We start from the raw sequence: 16,601 nt of genomic DNA, 5'->3' as shown, positions 1-16,601 counted from the left end.
AGAAATGAACCCTGTCTCTTCTAAATATATATAATAAACATCAATTTTGTAATGTTAAAACAGACGGGGTTTATTTCTACTGTCTTGCACTTTAAAATATGCGTCACTTTTCTTTTTTACCACAAGTTGTCCTGACATTTTTAGGTGACTTTCATTCTAAACGAGCACAGCTGCTGTGTCAGTTAAGAAGTGCTTGCGAACAGTGTGATAAAGGAGCCCATCATTTAAAGACACCATCATCTGTGATCAAAGGTGTGATCATTTCATCATCGTTACAAAAGCTTTTCTTTATTAAGTGCAAGTCTGTGACTGTGCTACAATAACTAGGTTAAACGCTGCGCTCCTATTTTTGTTTCACAAATGTGGGCTGGTCTCCTTCACCTGGTCAGCCAGAGTTTAAGTCCCCGAGGCATCAAGCCTCCACTTTTATCAAAGTGTCCTTGATCAAGATAGCAAACCATTCCAAGTCTGTGCGGTGGTTTACTGTCTGCCCCTGTAAGGCCAATCATGTATCACACATTCAACAGAAAGAAAGCTATCGGTGTCAGTTCACTGGTATCGCCTTGAATCCATTTATCACATCAACTACCAAAGCTCCATCAGCTCGGTTACCACCTGAGGTTGGGCTCATTCAGCTCTGTGTCTCTTAATTTGTCTTTTGATTAAATGTTCAGAGCGACAGAAACCTTATTTAGAGCACCGTCTGCTCTAAATACCCAACTTTTGCCCTGAAACATTTGGCAAACTGAAATCTGGAGCACTCGTCATCACATCATCTCAACCCACACACACAAAAATAGCACTGAAGAAGATGCATGCACCCACGAGTGCATACAGGACTGCATCAGAAATATGAAGTCCTGTCAGAAATCTACCTCGCTGTCTCTTTTCCCAGTGAAAAGCCTTCCTGTGTGACAGAGAGGTTGTGGGTGGTTCTTGCTTTATTTAGGTCTAATAAAAAAAATCCACAAACATCCAACTTTAAAGTTATTTCAACTTCAGATAATGCTGACACTATGAGTTTCACGTACGTGAGATACAATTGAATCGGCAGCTTATAGATTCATGTGCTCGTATTCATGAAATAGGCCATGTTTAGGAAGTATACGGGTTCGATTTTTCCTCTTATTAAGGTCAATAAGTAAGACTGATGTCATGTAATAACGTAAAACAAGTTAAGTGGGCAGTGATGGGCTAACAAGGACAGATATAACGGGGTGCAGGGGGTGGTGTAGGCAAAGGAAGCGGTATGATCCTTCCAGTTGGGTGCCTGTATGGGTCACACTGTACCCTCAGGGAGATGGTGGTGGGGGTGAGAGGGAGTGGGGCAAAATGGAAAGCCCTCCCCGTCTGGCCCGTGGATATCTTGGATACAAAGAAAAGCAGATCAGATTTTCCAGTGAGAGTGGCTGTCATGCTGCTGTCTATATGCCGCTGTAAGATTAAGGGCAAGTTTAAGATTGAGTCAGACACATCCAGAGATCTGACCGATACTTTGTGGCTCGATGGGAAACGCAGCAAAAGCAAAGCAAATGTTACTGTTAAGAAAACAGAAAGAAAGAAACAACAATGCACTGATGGATTTTGGTGCATTTTCACATTTAAAAGCATTTTATGGCACTTATATGGTGTATTTCTAATTTTAGTGACAACTCCAAGTATTCCACTTCACCTGTTCACACATATTCAAACAGCACTTCATTCTATGCACTTAAGTGCTTTATCTATATTGCATCCACCCCCACGGCCAACTGAGAATCACCAAATAATCTAACAGCTCAGAACGTGGGAGGAGGCCGGGGGAAAGCATGCAGGCAGAAAACCAGCCTGAGAATCTGCTTGCTGTGAGGCAACTCAGGCAACCCTGTGCCACCCAGGACGTCTAATTTTGATTCAGATGTTATTTGAGATGAATTTGTACAGAGATTGTATATATTCTTCCTTTTTTTAAATAATAAGAAAAAAAGAAAACTTATTGGACTATCAAACTGCCAAATTTTGCACAAAAATTTATGTTTCCCTTTGCACAAGACAACATTTAAAAAAAAAGTGGAATAGCCACAGACCTTTGCGCTCTCCTCGTTGTGGACTGCACGCAGGCCAAGCCACGCTGTTGTACAAATTTCAACTCATCTGACAACAGAAAAGTTTTCCACTTAGCCACAGTCCATTTTGAAACAGCTTTGGTGCTTGTGGATTTGGCATTTGTGGATTGCACGGCAGACTGTATTCACAGTGATTTCTGGAAGTGCTCCTGAGGCCATACACTGACTTTCAGCCCTGTCCCTTGCCTGCAGCGATTTCTCCAGATTCTCTGATTCTTTAATGATATTATGTACCGTAGATGAGATATTCAGTCTTCTGTAAGAACACATAGTTTATGGTAGACTCTTGGCCCATCTTTGCTTCTGAGGAACTCTGCCTCTCTAAGGTCTTTTTATAACCAGTCATGTTACTGACTTGCTGCCAATTAACTGCAAAATGTTCCTCCAGGAAATCAAGGTATTAAAAAAAGCTCACTGCTGAAACGCAAACATTTTTAGATAGACAGCTGTGGGTTAACCATCTGTAGCTCTCGGGAAACGCTAGGCTGTCCTTCATATCCCATTATTCGCTTCAAGCTATCGGCTTGTCCACCAGCGCTTCACTGAAAGATAACACACCTCTATGGTGAATAATTCAGACGTGCCAGAAAACAGAACAAACACAGCCAGTGCTGGGTTTGGTGTCACTCAGCTGACAGATATGGAAATACAAACCCACAGAAAAGCGAGGCAAGGTCAGAGGTTGAACTTTACCAAAAGCATTCATTAAATGCACTATATGCAGTGTAGAAGTAAATAAAATTTGAAGCTGATGATTTAATTTAAAAAAGAAGAAGTTTTATCTTGATTGTGGAAAGTTACAAGCTGCTGAAAAATGAAACTTTCAACTCTATAACAGATATTAACAGAGACTCTCTACTGAAAGCTTTTCTTTACGATGCCAAAAATAAAAGACACACACACATACATACCTACCTATATCTATCTCTAGTTATAGATATGAAACATTTTTTTTATTTCCAAGTCAAAACTTCTAAGTAGCTGCACCTCTCTCTCTTTTTAAAAGTTCAATGTAATGAAACCTGAACTTGAAAAGAGCGGTCTGAAATACAAAGACACTCCAAGAGAAGCGGGTAAAGTGGCGTGTGCAGAGAGAAGAAAGAACTGAAAGGACACGTATAAAAGACAGGGCCTTTAGTGGAAAGAGAAGAGCTGTTAATGCTTAAAACTTCCTCAGCTTCTCAGGACATGATGCACTCAGTGAAGAGGATCATCTCACACTCATAATCTTTCCTCCCTCCGCCTTATCTTTGTACATTCACCATCAGCAGCTGCAGAGACTGAGGGATATTAGCACCCCCTTCATTTACATCAACACTTTTACAGATTAGTGCTGAGCAGGAAGCGCTGCTTTAGTCATGCCACTTGCCTGTAACGGCTCTTTTTATTTTAATTATCTGTTAACTACAGTTAACTATGTTCCTCTCGCAAGCAAGGTAACACTAGAAATGTTACAATTTCCACCAATATGTAACAAATGATAACTCTTAGTATGCTTATATAAAACCGAATGAATGCAAAAATGGCGATGTCTCGCCTATTACGCTAAAGAAATTTGGTTTTTTGTGACTTCCAAACTGATCCCAGGCTTCAAGAACACAGCTGGTGGGAAGCACAGTGGTCAAGATATTGAACAATGGTATCCTGCAACAGTAACACTGTGAGCAAAATGAATATCAATGCTGATTCAATTAGGCTGCAATAAATGTCTATTAAGTTGAGTTGTGCTTGATTAAGCTCCTTCTTCACCTCCACCTGACAATTTGAGTCATGTGCAAGCCAAAGCACCGGGCAGAGTAACGACTACATCACATGGACACGCTGTGCACGTCCTCTCGAGCCAGCTGTGGTTTCCTGCTGTACTCACCCTGACAGGAGAAGCCACAGTGAGGCACTCTGCAACCTGTGGTCTGTCCAGAGAAATGTTATCATCTTCTGTAAAGCGAGAACTTTTCAAGCATTTACAGTCATTTAAATGGTTTGGATATTTGTCTGTCATGTGCTGCATAAATAAAAGTCATGGTGGTCACTGTAAACAACATCCTCCTTTCACAGAAACAGGATTTCTTTGTGCCTCGTTTTCTGCATAGATGACCGGCACACCCACACAAACACTAAGCCTCACAAGCTATCAAGAGAATAGCTGAATAGTTGCTGCTGAGTTAAATAGCCAGCTTTTATTAAGAGGCTTCTGCATCCCCCCTCCCACACACACACCCACCCTTGAACCCCTCTATTCAGACTATGGAGCTAATTGCTCTCATCTCTATGTGAATGGTCTTTTTTGCCGCTCCTTATAAGAGCTTTGCACTCTCTTCCCCTGGTCTCATCTCCTGTCCCACTCATTTGTCCGCTATCTTGAGTGAGAGGAGGAGGAAAAAAAGTCAGTGAGACAAATGTAGAGACAAAGCAGCTTTGGCTGTTTTTAAGAGCAGTGCTTGCTGGGAGTTGAAGTCCCGACAGAGCCAACAGAAATGGTGCGATGTTAAGGTTTTCATCTCGATAAATATTTGCTGATCCTGTGTCGGGAGCAGCTAAACTTTAATTTTTGACTTTGCTGCTTTGTCTGCAGTAGTTCAGCTGCACCAAAGCAAACAGCAAGTCGACAACAAAATGCCGTTATCTAATTACACTGCAACAAAAGCAGACATTACACTGAAGAAGCAACATGAAATTATTATGAATGCTTCGTACTGTCAATGTAGCCGATAAATAAAAAGCAGCGAGGCCCATTGGGAGCTGGAGGGAAGTGTCTAACAAACCAGCCGGACCACATTTTAGCAGATAAGATAAGGAGACAGGAATCAGTTGGAAGGTGTCAGCTTGGGAAAAGAACACAAAAATGATTCAAGAGCTTATGACTAATATAACACAGATGCAGTTTGAATATAATGGTTCAACTTTTTGTTCCCTCATGGGGTTAAACACGTCTTATCCAGGGTGATATTTGCACACTGTCTCCACCGCTTGTGTAAATGCATGGAAAATGTTTCTGCAGTCCCTCGGTGGACTGGAACTTTCCATTCCTATTAAAAATGAACAGAGTCACATGTCAAAACCCAAAATGGCTAAATCAGACCTGTTCTTGGTCAAAGTGATGCATTTTCAGACAAATGGAAAGTGGGGCACTGCCAGACTGGCACTGGGCAGTCAGCTAAGAAACCAGAGGGGGCAAGCATGAAAGGGCTGTTGAAGGCATTACATTCTCTAAAGTTTAAATATGTGAGGCTATGACTGATGAGCGATGGTAACTGGGCGTGATGCTTTGCCCGTGCGTCTCTCTCTGTGCAGCTCAGAGTTGGAAGATACAGGTCAGATCAGCCTGAAGAGCAGGAGCAGCAAGTGTAGGTTCATAAAGTTAGACAGACAAAAGCTGACGAGAAAAAGAAAAGGATTAACCCAAAAGAGAACAAGCTATTCATCATTAGCAGCTCACTGTCTGCTGTGGCATCCGGTACAGTTTGTGTCTGTACAAGTTAAACAGGACATGTTAAACCCAACTGACTGTTTTCGCACAAATACCCACAATCAAACTAGTATAAACACATACCTACACACACTGCCGCAAAACACAATGACTCACTTCCAGAAAAACCAGCATGACTGGCCCCACCCAGTGTCAGTGTATCAGCGTTTCATATCTCGAGCGTAGCTACGGTGGCTCTGACCGTGTGAGAAAGAAATCTTAAATGATGGATGGAAGATTCAAGTGTGAGAAATTTTGCAATAAAAATCAGGCTGACTGCATGCATGACCTGCCACCAAAGATGTGACGCTGGGAATCTACCTGATAAGAGGAAAAAAGGAAGACTGTGGTTGCTGTGCACAGATGGCCTACAATATGTGTCCCTGGACCACTTCAGCAGCTAATCACCAGGAAACAAGCGCGCGCGCGCGCGCACACACACACACACACACACACCTGTGAAGTACCTTATTGGAACAAAGCATATCATAGCCCGGCAGTACAATAATAATTTTCCAACAGAAATAGTTTTAAAAAGCACAGACTGAGAGCACAGATTCATCTTGGCTGGCTTAACCTTTAAAACACTCGACGGACTACAAAGGTTCCTAACATGCAGCATAAATACAGGCCATTTATGCTGCGTTTGCCATCGGATAATCCATCACTGCAGCACCATATAGGGCCATAAAGACTTCGCTCTGCAGGCAAGGCTCTTACTATAGCCTGACAGCTTCAAGATCCTCTGACACATAAAGCCATACAGATTTAGCATGGCGTGAATATCCACTCATTACAGACATGCTGTAGCTTCACATTACCAATAATTCTACTCAAGATGCAGTCTTACTGGTTATTGCACTAGTTACCTTTATTAATGATAAGCCATCTGCTGCATTCTGGAGTCATGCTATGTTCTTATAAAAGAAGCCCTACATGCCACGTGATGTCCTGACATTACCTCGTACCTATAAATAAAATGCCTCTGCCATTTTTTAACAATGTCATGTTGTTGTCTGGGAGTTGAGGCACTTGTAAAGTAATTAACAATAAATCTGTCATTAAAAGTGGCTTTTAATTAGCTGCTGAGTGCAGGTTCTCCGTTGTGTTGTAGTGTTAAACACTCACAGTAAGTCACTGACAAGACCCAATTAAAAACTAGATTGTGCAAGCAGCCCGTCTTTGGCTAAATACTGAATAGAGAAAGTAAGTCTCCAGTATTATTTATCATTTCCTCTTTGTCCTGTTTTCATGATGTGGAGTGGCATACTGTGTGTGTGATAGCTGCTTGGACACACGCATCCACATAGACAAAGAAACTGCAGTATCTGGGCTTTAAAGGGGATTACAGAACAGGCTGGAGTTAATGAGCTCATAATTACTGCTAATTCCATGCACCACCAGGATCAGAGCAAGCCAGAGGTCCCAGCTAAAGGTACACATATATATATATCTCTATCTATATGCGTGTGTGTGTGTGACCATGGAAAGAAATAGGAGGTCACATCCCTAAATGGCCAATGCAGAAGAGGAATCCTTTTATGCCTTTGACAGGCATAAAGCTGACAGCAATGGCCAAAGGGGTTAGGACACGGGGGGACACACACACACACACACACACACACACACACACACACACACACACACACACACCCCCCCCCCTACCTGACTGGAGCTTGAACTAGCTGTCAGATGTGCGTGGTGGTAGCCAGTAAAGTCTCTGATCTACTGAGGGTTGAACAAAGACAGCCTGGGTGTGTGTTACTGTCTCAAGGTGTGTCTGTGTATAAAAGATTATTGAGCTACATCAATATTTTACAGTCAGAAAGGATTTTATCAGGATTTATTCCGTTTGTTTCTTTGTCGTTTGGATTAGAAAGTTATGAAGGTGGAATGTTATAGGGTGTGACTCGACTTAGAAGTAACCCCTGGACTTGATCCAGATCTGAATCTCGATGTGTGTATTTTTGGAAGCATTCTTTAACATTTTAATATAAAGCAAATTGATCCAGAGATTCAATCCATGGATGGTTTGGAGAGATTTTTGAGCGTTGGCAAAGGCAGGCACTCTCAGACTGCTATTGTTTTTCCTTGCAAAGATGAGGGACACATTCTACAAATGCTTGGATGTTCTGGATGGAAAAGGCTCGGGAAAAGCGATTGGAAGCATCAGAAATCCTTCCCCATGAATTTTTATTTTCTTTTTTTCCCTGAGTGTAGGGAGGTGGAGATGGATGGACAGAAACAGTTTAAAAAAGGGGGAACTGCTTCAGCAAAATCCTCCTCAGACAGCAAATGTATCTCTGCATCTCGTCTGTCCTTATGACCTCCCCAGAATGGATAAAGTTTTCTCAGAGTTCAACACACTGCATTTGAGAGTTGAGCTGGCTCTGCACTTTTTCAGCCCTGGTGAAATAAAACAGGACATTTGAAACAGTAGATAGCTTCAACCTTCATATACGGCTAAGAAGAATAAAAAAAAAAAATCGTGTGACTGCTCATGTTGAAACCGACAGGGTCATCTTGAGCTCCTCGTGCTATCAGCCCCAAAAAGGAAAAGAGTAGGAGCTAGGAGAAGTGTGAAGATGATTCCTTGAAAGGCAAGAGATCAACTATTGTCTGTCATCTCCTTAGTCGTCCTACACAGGGTTAAAAAAGGAACATTACTGGACCTGCGTCTGAAAAAAGTGGCTTTAGGGATTTGAATGCAGTGCAGATAAAAACAGTGCACTGACTAATTGAAACATATTTCATATAACTGCTCAGCAAGAATGGGGGGAAGTTTAAACAACTTCTCCCCAAAGTGTTCTTGTGTTCCTCATGTAGAGAGCGGAACAAAACGGGTCAGAGAGTGTTTAGTAAAAGAATATTGAACGCGAGCTTTCTTTTGACCAAATAACCTCTGACCGTCCTTCTCTTCTTCACAAGACAACAGGAAGCAAAAGAGGGACAGCACTCCTGGGATAAGGTGGCCTTTTAAATCACTTTCATAAGTAGTTCAGTCTGGGGTGCAGTGTGGAGCACTTCCCAGCCCCAACTGAATGGCTGAGAACCAGGGAGGAGCTCATAAGGGGAACCCCAGCACGCAGAGGCCCAGGACAGGGGTTGGATCCTGGGGTAGAATTACCTCAGGCCTCCCTCCAGACATGTCAGCTGACTTAACGGCTGTGAAATAACGGCGCACGGGGATGTTTTGGTTTGAAATAGGGGGACTAGTGAGAGAGCGGAAGGGAAGGCAACGGAGGAAGAGAAGGAGAGGGTGGTACTACTTTTGAATGAAGCACGCTTCCTACAGGTTACTCTTAACTTGAAGCAGCTGTGCAAAAGATGGTGCCACAGACATGAGCAGAAAGCACAAACACATACATGCAAAAGCATTTCCACTGGCAACTGCCCTCTGATCAACGGAAAATATTGTCAAGTAACACAGCATGGAGGAACTTAAACCAGGCAACAGACAAGAAGAAGAGCTAAAACAACTCAAACCTGCCAAAAACAAAAGCACTGACAACAAACACTGAAATATGATACCTGCTAACCGTTGGTTCTGGGAAGGGACAACACTGCACAAACAGTGATAGCAACTGAGAAACCGCATAGTGAAAGTTTGGTATTCATTTACAGAAAGGGTGATAAGATCAAATGTCTGCAGCGCTACCTAAAAGTGTTAAAACCATCCTGCTACAATGTCAGGACTGAGGAAAAGTCTCGAGCCACCCGTCATTTCTTTACATTGTGCTGGAAAAATGGAAGAAGGCTGTAGTGATTTACTGAAATGTGTAAACTTGCATAGAGAAACAGCAGCGTTTGTACATTTCTAACAAGCTTTAGAGCCAGTGTTTATTCTTCAACACAGTATGAAATCTCTTGGGCAGGCTTCCTTGTCCCTTCTCGTCAGTTCTCCAGGCTTCTTGAAGAACATTCAAAGCTCTTCTTTGGACATTGGCCGCCTTCTGTTTCATTCTCTGTCGAGATGATCCCACACTGCTTCAACAGCGTGAGCACTGGGAAGTTCAATCCATGACTGATAGCGTTCCTCTTTCCAGATGGTGTCGTATGGTGGATCAAAATCTGATGGTATGTTTCTATCAATTTTTCAAGATCTCCACTGGGGTTCATAGATAGCTACAGACACTCACTGTTGCACCTCTCTCCTGACCTCCTCTCTGCATACTGATGTGGATATGAACTAAAACTATCAGATGTGGTTTCATCCCTTTATAAGCCCTGTTACCTCTGATTTTCAGTCCAGTTTTTGTACTTTGGCACACCTCAGCCTTTTCTCCCAGTTGACCTTCTTGAAGAATGGGTTTTTGACAGCCACACTTCCACTGAGATCATTTCTAATGAGGCTTTGCGATACTGTTCTTCTACTGTAGATATTGTTGAGCCTGCCATTTCTTCTTTTGTCCTCCACTTGTCCAGTTTCCTCAGAGGTTTTATGCACACACTACATACCATGCCAAGATATGTCTGTCCAAGAGCTGTCTGTGTAGAGATGTGTAGACACAAAACTGGTTCATCTCTTGGGTTACGAGCATCATTTATGACTGATCAATTCATAGGCCAGTCTTAACTTGCTTATCAAATAAAGCAACATGCCTCTGAAAATGTCTGGTATAAGGACTGGACTGAAAATGAGTGACAAAGCGGCTAATGTCAAAGAAAACAACTTAAACAAGCATGAAGAATTATTGCTGCAATGAGACGGGGTTCAAGATGTTTGAAAAGTCACACATATGTAGGAACTACGATGTCAGCGTGATATGAGTCTGTGTTCAAGTGAAAAAGGATTGTGTCTCAACAGGGTTACCAATGCCTCAGCCAGAACAATTGGTACAGATTTCCAAGTAAATTTTCAGAGGGCCTCTACACAAGAAGCAATCCTATTTAAAATATATTCTTCCTCCTCTGCCTACATTGTCCTGGGTCGTCAGATAAAGGATGAAGCTCTCTTCAAGCTTTTCAGTTAATTCGATAACTGAAACATTAACTGAAAATGGACAGAGAGAAAGAAAGGGAGCAAAAAGTGAATCAAATATGGTTCATAACTTCTGTTCACAGTGAGCTGCACAAAGAAACTACATAACCGACAGAACACCACTGAGCACCTGCTGGAGGTCGTGCAGACACCACCTGAACAAAAAAGGAAAAGAATGAAAGGTCCATTGACTCGAGGAGAGATGCTTTCTCACTTCTGCTGCCTGATATAAAACAGACACCTATTAAAACACACACACACACACACACACACACACACACACACACACACACACACACAGAGTTAAGGGGACAGACCTGTCATTGTAAAACCTGTCTGGAAAAAAAGTTGGGACATTGTTTGAAAAGTCAAGAAGCAAAACTTTATGATTAACAGATTATTTAACCCCGTCTTTAATGGAAATAAGACCAAGTCTAGCACTGAAACCTTATTTTGAACTTCCTGCCAGCAAAAAAAAAGGGTGATGTTTACCAGTGTGCTGAACTATTTCTTCTTCAGTAACAATTGTGGTAATTTCAGTAACAAAATACTTCCTCATTGTTTGACATATGATTGCAGATTTCGACTTGTTAGGGGGAGGATGGTGGTGTGATGGTTGGCACTGAGGTGTCACTGGGGTTTTTAATGTTTTCTGGATAGATTTGTTAGGCAACAGGTCTACATTACACTTGGATACAGTGCAGCTTCAACCCATATGGTCTTTCTACAAACTTGCAGCATCCTGCTGTACTTAAATTTTAGACTGTCACAACTTCTTTAAGAATTAGCTTGTGTGTGCATTTCTAGTGCTCTTGTTTGTGTACTTGCATGTGTGAACACATGTGGCAGTGACCAGCGAGCCTAAGGGCGCACCCTGCAGGAGCCCACGCCTATCACCTGCTGTCAACTTATAGCACACACACTCCGGTCATGCCACTTAAAGCTGTTACAGTGAATTTGGGAGGCATTCCTTGCCCCGCGGGCCACTCAAAACACACACTTCACATTCCAACGAGTGTATTCTGGGGTCCCACTCCCTAATCATTCAACATATGCAGACGCACATATGCATACCACAGCACGAGTGCGCAGACATACACAGGGATAAAATGACAGTTCCAGAGGTTTCATTAAAACTGTAATTTGCAGCCTGAAGTTCCAGTGCAAGCCAGAGGAACCACCTAACTTTCCACTGAACTCAGAAAAACCCCTGGAAGTTTCAAAATAAGACACTGTGGTTTTTACTCTTCATTATCAGGCAGAAGCGGCATGTGTGCATGTGTTGTCTGGCTATAGGTTCTTCTTTGGCTTTGAAGTAACAGAGGAACTCACTAAACCACAGGAGGGACCACCTCGAGAAAATACAAGGTCTGGTCGTGAACACTGGCTCCCGTGTGTATAATAAAAAAAAAAAAAGCGTATGTGGATGTCTTACAAGCACAGGTTACAAGCATCTGTTGTTTCGCTCACAGGTCTTTCTAATGACCTGGTAGGCAGGGACAGTAAACTAATTTGCACATCACGAGTCAGTGGTTGCACGAAAAGACTCAGGTCATGTGTTTTTCTTCTCCTCCATCCGTGCCCCAGGATTTGAAACCACTGCAAATTAGGCCGGTGACTCCGCGAACAGTGAAGAAACGTTCCTTGATGTTTAAAGTGCCACTGGTTTGTCTGGTTGAATAAGAAGGCCTATATGTGCTCAGAAGGAGAGATTTAAATATTTTGACCAACTCTGTAAATGGAGACACCCTAAGAAAACAATACGTTTGACATGGATGGACCTGTTTGTGTGTTTAACAGTATTAAGTTCTGTTCATACACTATGATTCACGAGGGTGTAAGGCAGCTGTCGCATCCCAGTCATCCAGTTTTGAGTCAGCAAAGCGCGTTTCCAAAACAACTTAATCCATCTTGCGTTGAGTCCCTAAATCCAGCACAATCACAAAGAAATTGTTTGTGTGGAATGGAAACGGGGCTGTTTGAAAGCAAAAGTCGCAAACTTCCTATAGTTGTGTGTGATATAGCATAAATGCTCTTGATAGGAACAGAAATGAAATAAGAGCCTGAGCGATTTATCACCGTCCCAATATTATCGTCCGGCATTAGCTAGTTACAGACTTTCAGTATCGGCTTTTATATCAGCAGACAAATGAAAACTGAAAAAATAAAGAAGAATAGGAAAAAAACACCTTACCATATTGTCACGAGTGCTGACATTGCACACTCTGTCCATCACAAGGCTCTCAGCAACTTTCCTGTTGACAGCATGTGTTTAGACACATACACAACAACAGCTGACCCAAGTAAGTCAGGCAGAACGTAAATGAGTAAATAAACAGCTCCACATGGCAAATTTTAGATTAACTTATTTATGCTTCGTATGTTTGAAGAAAAAAATAAAGATGTCGGCCAACATATGGGACTTTTTAAACTCACCAAATATTACTGTTAGACTTCAAAATCCTGTATCAGTTAGGCTCTGCTATAGGAATTTGAAATATGAAAGTTGAAGGGCACCAACAATGTCAGCAGAAACGTGCAAAGCGATAAAGGTATTCAGGATTTCCATCAGCACGGTAACTTTGCAGTTCTCCTCCTGCCTGTGGCTGTGATCGAAATCTTTACAGATATCATTTTTAATTACTACATCGTACCTCTAAGGTGTAGATCACACTTGGTTTCAGAAATAGAGACAGAAGCAGACGTCAGGGACATGAGGTTGTTCTTAGTACACTACTGTTTAGTGTACTTGGACTGCAGATTGAGGAAGCAAGCACGAATCAGTTCCCTTGTTATGTGGTTGCTGTCTGTACAAGTCTACACGGGGTTTACTTCATAGAGCCCAACATAGCACCTCTGATGAAGGGATTTATGTCAGTCAGATCCCAACGCACGCACAGATGTGGAAAGTGTAACACTGAGTCAATGAAGCAGTTGGGACTCTTAACTCTGAAAGCCCAGTTATATGTGCTGCTTAGCCAGTGACTACCCCACTGCAGCTAACTGACATCAGCTATGGCAAGAGCCTGATCTGCATCACAGTGACATATGTTCCATTTTTATTTGATTATAAGAAACTGGGAAGATTTCAGAGTGATGCACACTAAAGAGTGACATCACTAGTATGGGAATGAGTTATTTGGCTGAGTTTGAGAACCAGCAGGTGAGACGTGCTGAGAAGGCTATTTGTATAGTTTTCAGATGACACCACATTCAAAAACACACAAAGTGACACTAAGTTGATGTTGGCTTGACTACAATGTGACTAACAGAGTTGAGCAAATCTTTGTGTTGGCCAGAAGTGGTCGGCTAATGGCGCATGTTTAATGTTTGTCCACACACACACACACACACACACACACACGCTGGTGCCCACACCCTGGCATATACATACTTGGACTCACACTCTCACTACCACCGTCTCTGGCATCGATCATACAGTTTGGTGATTGCCTGAAAGCTTTAAGTGTGTTCCTGTCAGTTTCTATGTATTTGTAGGTTTATCATTCTTTTGACAGCCAGTCTGTTTAAGCCTGCGTGCCCAAGTCAAACACACTGACTCAACCCACTAGATGGTCCGGTGGGACAGTGTGTGTGTGTCTGTTATGTGTGCAACTAAAGTCACTCTAATGCTCTAATGGGTTTACATAAAGGTTCAATAGAAGCTCTGGGGGTCAACTGACCAAAAAGAGCAAAGTCGACCTCCATTTACACCCCCCCCACCCCACCACCACCACCACGCACAGCCACACAAGTAGAATCAATACCATCATAGCATCTTGGCAAATGTGTCTGTGAATCAAGTCAACTTCAGAGTCGTTGTCACTTTTTCAATAAGAGCATCTCTCTCCACATTTCTTTCTTCACCATTAACAGCCTGCAGCTATCAAGTGGCCTATATTAGCCCACACATTCAGACATAGTCTAAGAGAATTCTCACATGGTGTGGGCATAAAGATGATATGGAGGAGGCTTGCTGATTTTCACCCAATCACAGAAGATACACCGAGAACGCTTCAGCTGAGAATGTAGGTCAGCTGTTCTGTAGAATGCGGTCCAGTCCCGCAGCGGATCAATATGAACACACCCACTCACATCACAGGCTACCTGCCACTGATGAGTGACTGAGCCACAGAACACCGTCAAGCAGATGTCATCGCATCCACATCCACAATGAAACAACAGACCGCAAAATACAGACACTTAAGGCCAACACGCACTTCACGCGCGCGCGCAGTTATGCTGCATTCACATCCACTCTTCAGCGCTGTAATTAGATGTTCTCCTCAGATATGGATTCAGGCTGCAGAGTCTGCTGCTTGAAATCAGTTGGTCTACGAGCAGCAACAATAAAAGGCAGTGCTGATTCAACATATGGCTTTGCGCATTGAGGTCTGCCTATAAACGGCATGGCAAAGAGGCAGCTCCATCTATACGGGGATCAAAGCCCTTTCTTTACTAGGTGTCTGACTGATACATACCATCGCAGAACAGCCCCGGCGCAATCTATTCAGCACACTCAAACGTGCCACCACGCAGCTGTTGGACTTTTATCAATGAGACATGCTGCCGATTTTTACGCACAGGCTCCGCCGGAGCCTCTGCAGCACTTTTGCGACGACCGAGCACCGCCAGTTTGTGTCATTAACGAAGAAACACAACCGCACACGTGTGTGTCAATTAGCTTCTTATCCGGCATCCCCACTAGTCACATGCAGGTTCTATTCTCATTTATTACCTTGACAGAAAGTGCATTGTCCTCCCTGCGCGCTGCGGAGCCGGGAGCTGCAGCATTTTGCCGTGTAGCACGCGTCCGCTCATTCTACAACCGTCCAGCTTTCAAGCCGCTTTGTTCCCGTTAAACATATCCCGCTGCCAGAGCTCTGAGGCCAAAGAGAATCCACCCGGTGCTTTCCGCAGCTCTGATAACCAGGGAACCGCCTGTAAGAGTCAGCAGCGTTGACTGACTGACCCACTCCCGCAGTGCTTCCACTCACAGACACACACACTCCCCCTCATGGAGGGAGGGAGGCACGGAAGGCAGGCAACACACCCAATTCCTCCTCCTCCGGCCCGTTTCACTGATCGCGACCAGCTGCGCGTTTTCCAAAAAAGCGCAGAGGTTTAAACACGCACTGAGCCGTGGGACAACCACGGAGCCATCAAATTCTCCGAAGCCACACGTCGAAGACGTTTCCACACTCTTCAAAACTCTAATCGGCGCACAATACACAAACCCCTGACTCCGGTCTAGCAGCAAGTCTCTGCTCCACTGAACTGAATTTGTTTTCGTCTTCTAACAGCAAATGTCGGTGGAAAAAGTCTTTACCTTCAGTACCGGTGACACAAAATAAAAAATTTCCCCTACACTGCACTGAGCTGCTGGACTCTCTAACAGTATTTACCAGATTTCTTCCCAGCTGAAAGCACATGGTCTTATGCTTTGGGGTATGATTTTGTAGGCTACTTCCAATGAAAACCCCAGAATTGTATTTTAAATCCTGATGCACTAATGTAGGATTGACTTAGTACCTCTTGGCAACCCACTTAGCTGTAACACATATTTTATTGATGCGTTATAGAACATCAGTTGCCTGGGGTATGTGTGTCTTCGACAGCAGAGTTTGGTTTGACAGCTCTTTGGCTTTCTTTATTTCTTCTTTTTTTTTCTTTACATGATCAAAAAGACTCTGGCTCTGAGGCCAAAGACTATGTTTCTATTGTAGCACTGTGTGTTTTTGCTATTGGAGACTTTCAGAGCAATAGACTTGTATTGTGTATCCACTCCCCTCACAACATCCAGTGGTGTTTAAACACTTTAAGTACTGAGTGGACCCCAGTGAATAGATCTGTCTGTCTGCTGTTCAATAAGTGAAAGAAGGGCAAAAGGAGAGAGACAGTCAGAGGAGGGGGAAATGAAGGCAATTAACAGTGTCATTTCAGTAAAATCAGGACACTGAAAATGTGTGAGAGGCAAAGAAAGAAAGGCGAGAGTCAGAAATAAAGAGGAAAATCCCAACACAGGGATAAAGAGAGAGCGGGAGAAAGC

The 16,601-nt window shown here is 43.1% G+C and overlaps 1 protein-coding gene across 6 annotated transcripts in view; it reads right to left on the bottom strand.

The window, feature by feature from the left end:
- Nucleotides 1-16,601, bottom strand: part of nav1a (neuron navigator 1a) — an 83,402-nt gene that overhangs the window by 21,526 nt on the left and 45,275 nt on the right. The gene's annotated exons all lie outside the window — the stretch shown is intronic.

The sequence above is a fragment of the Rhamphochromis longiceps genome, linkage group LG20 (assembly GCF_057381845.1).
Source record: "Rhamphochromis longiceps isolate RC_006_pf linkage group LG20, R_longiceps_female_GT1.1, whole genome shotgun sequence".
In the NCBI taxonomy this organism is placed as follows: Eukaryota; Metazoa; Chordata; class Actinopteri; order Cichliformes; family Cichlidae; genus Rhamphochromis; species Rhamphochromis longiceps.
Note: the sequence above shows the minus strand (reverse complement) of the source record. Positions and strands in the feature narration are given on the sequence as shown.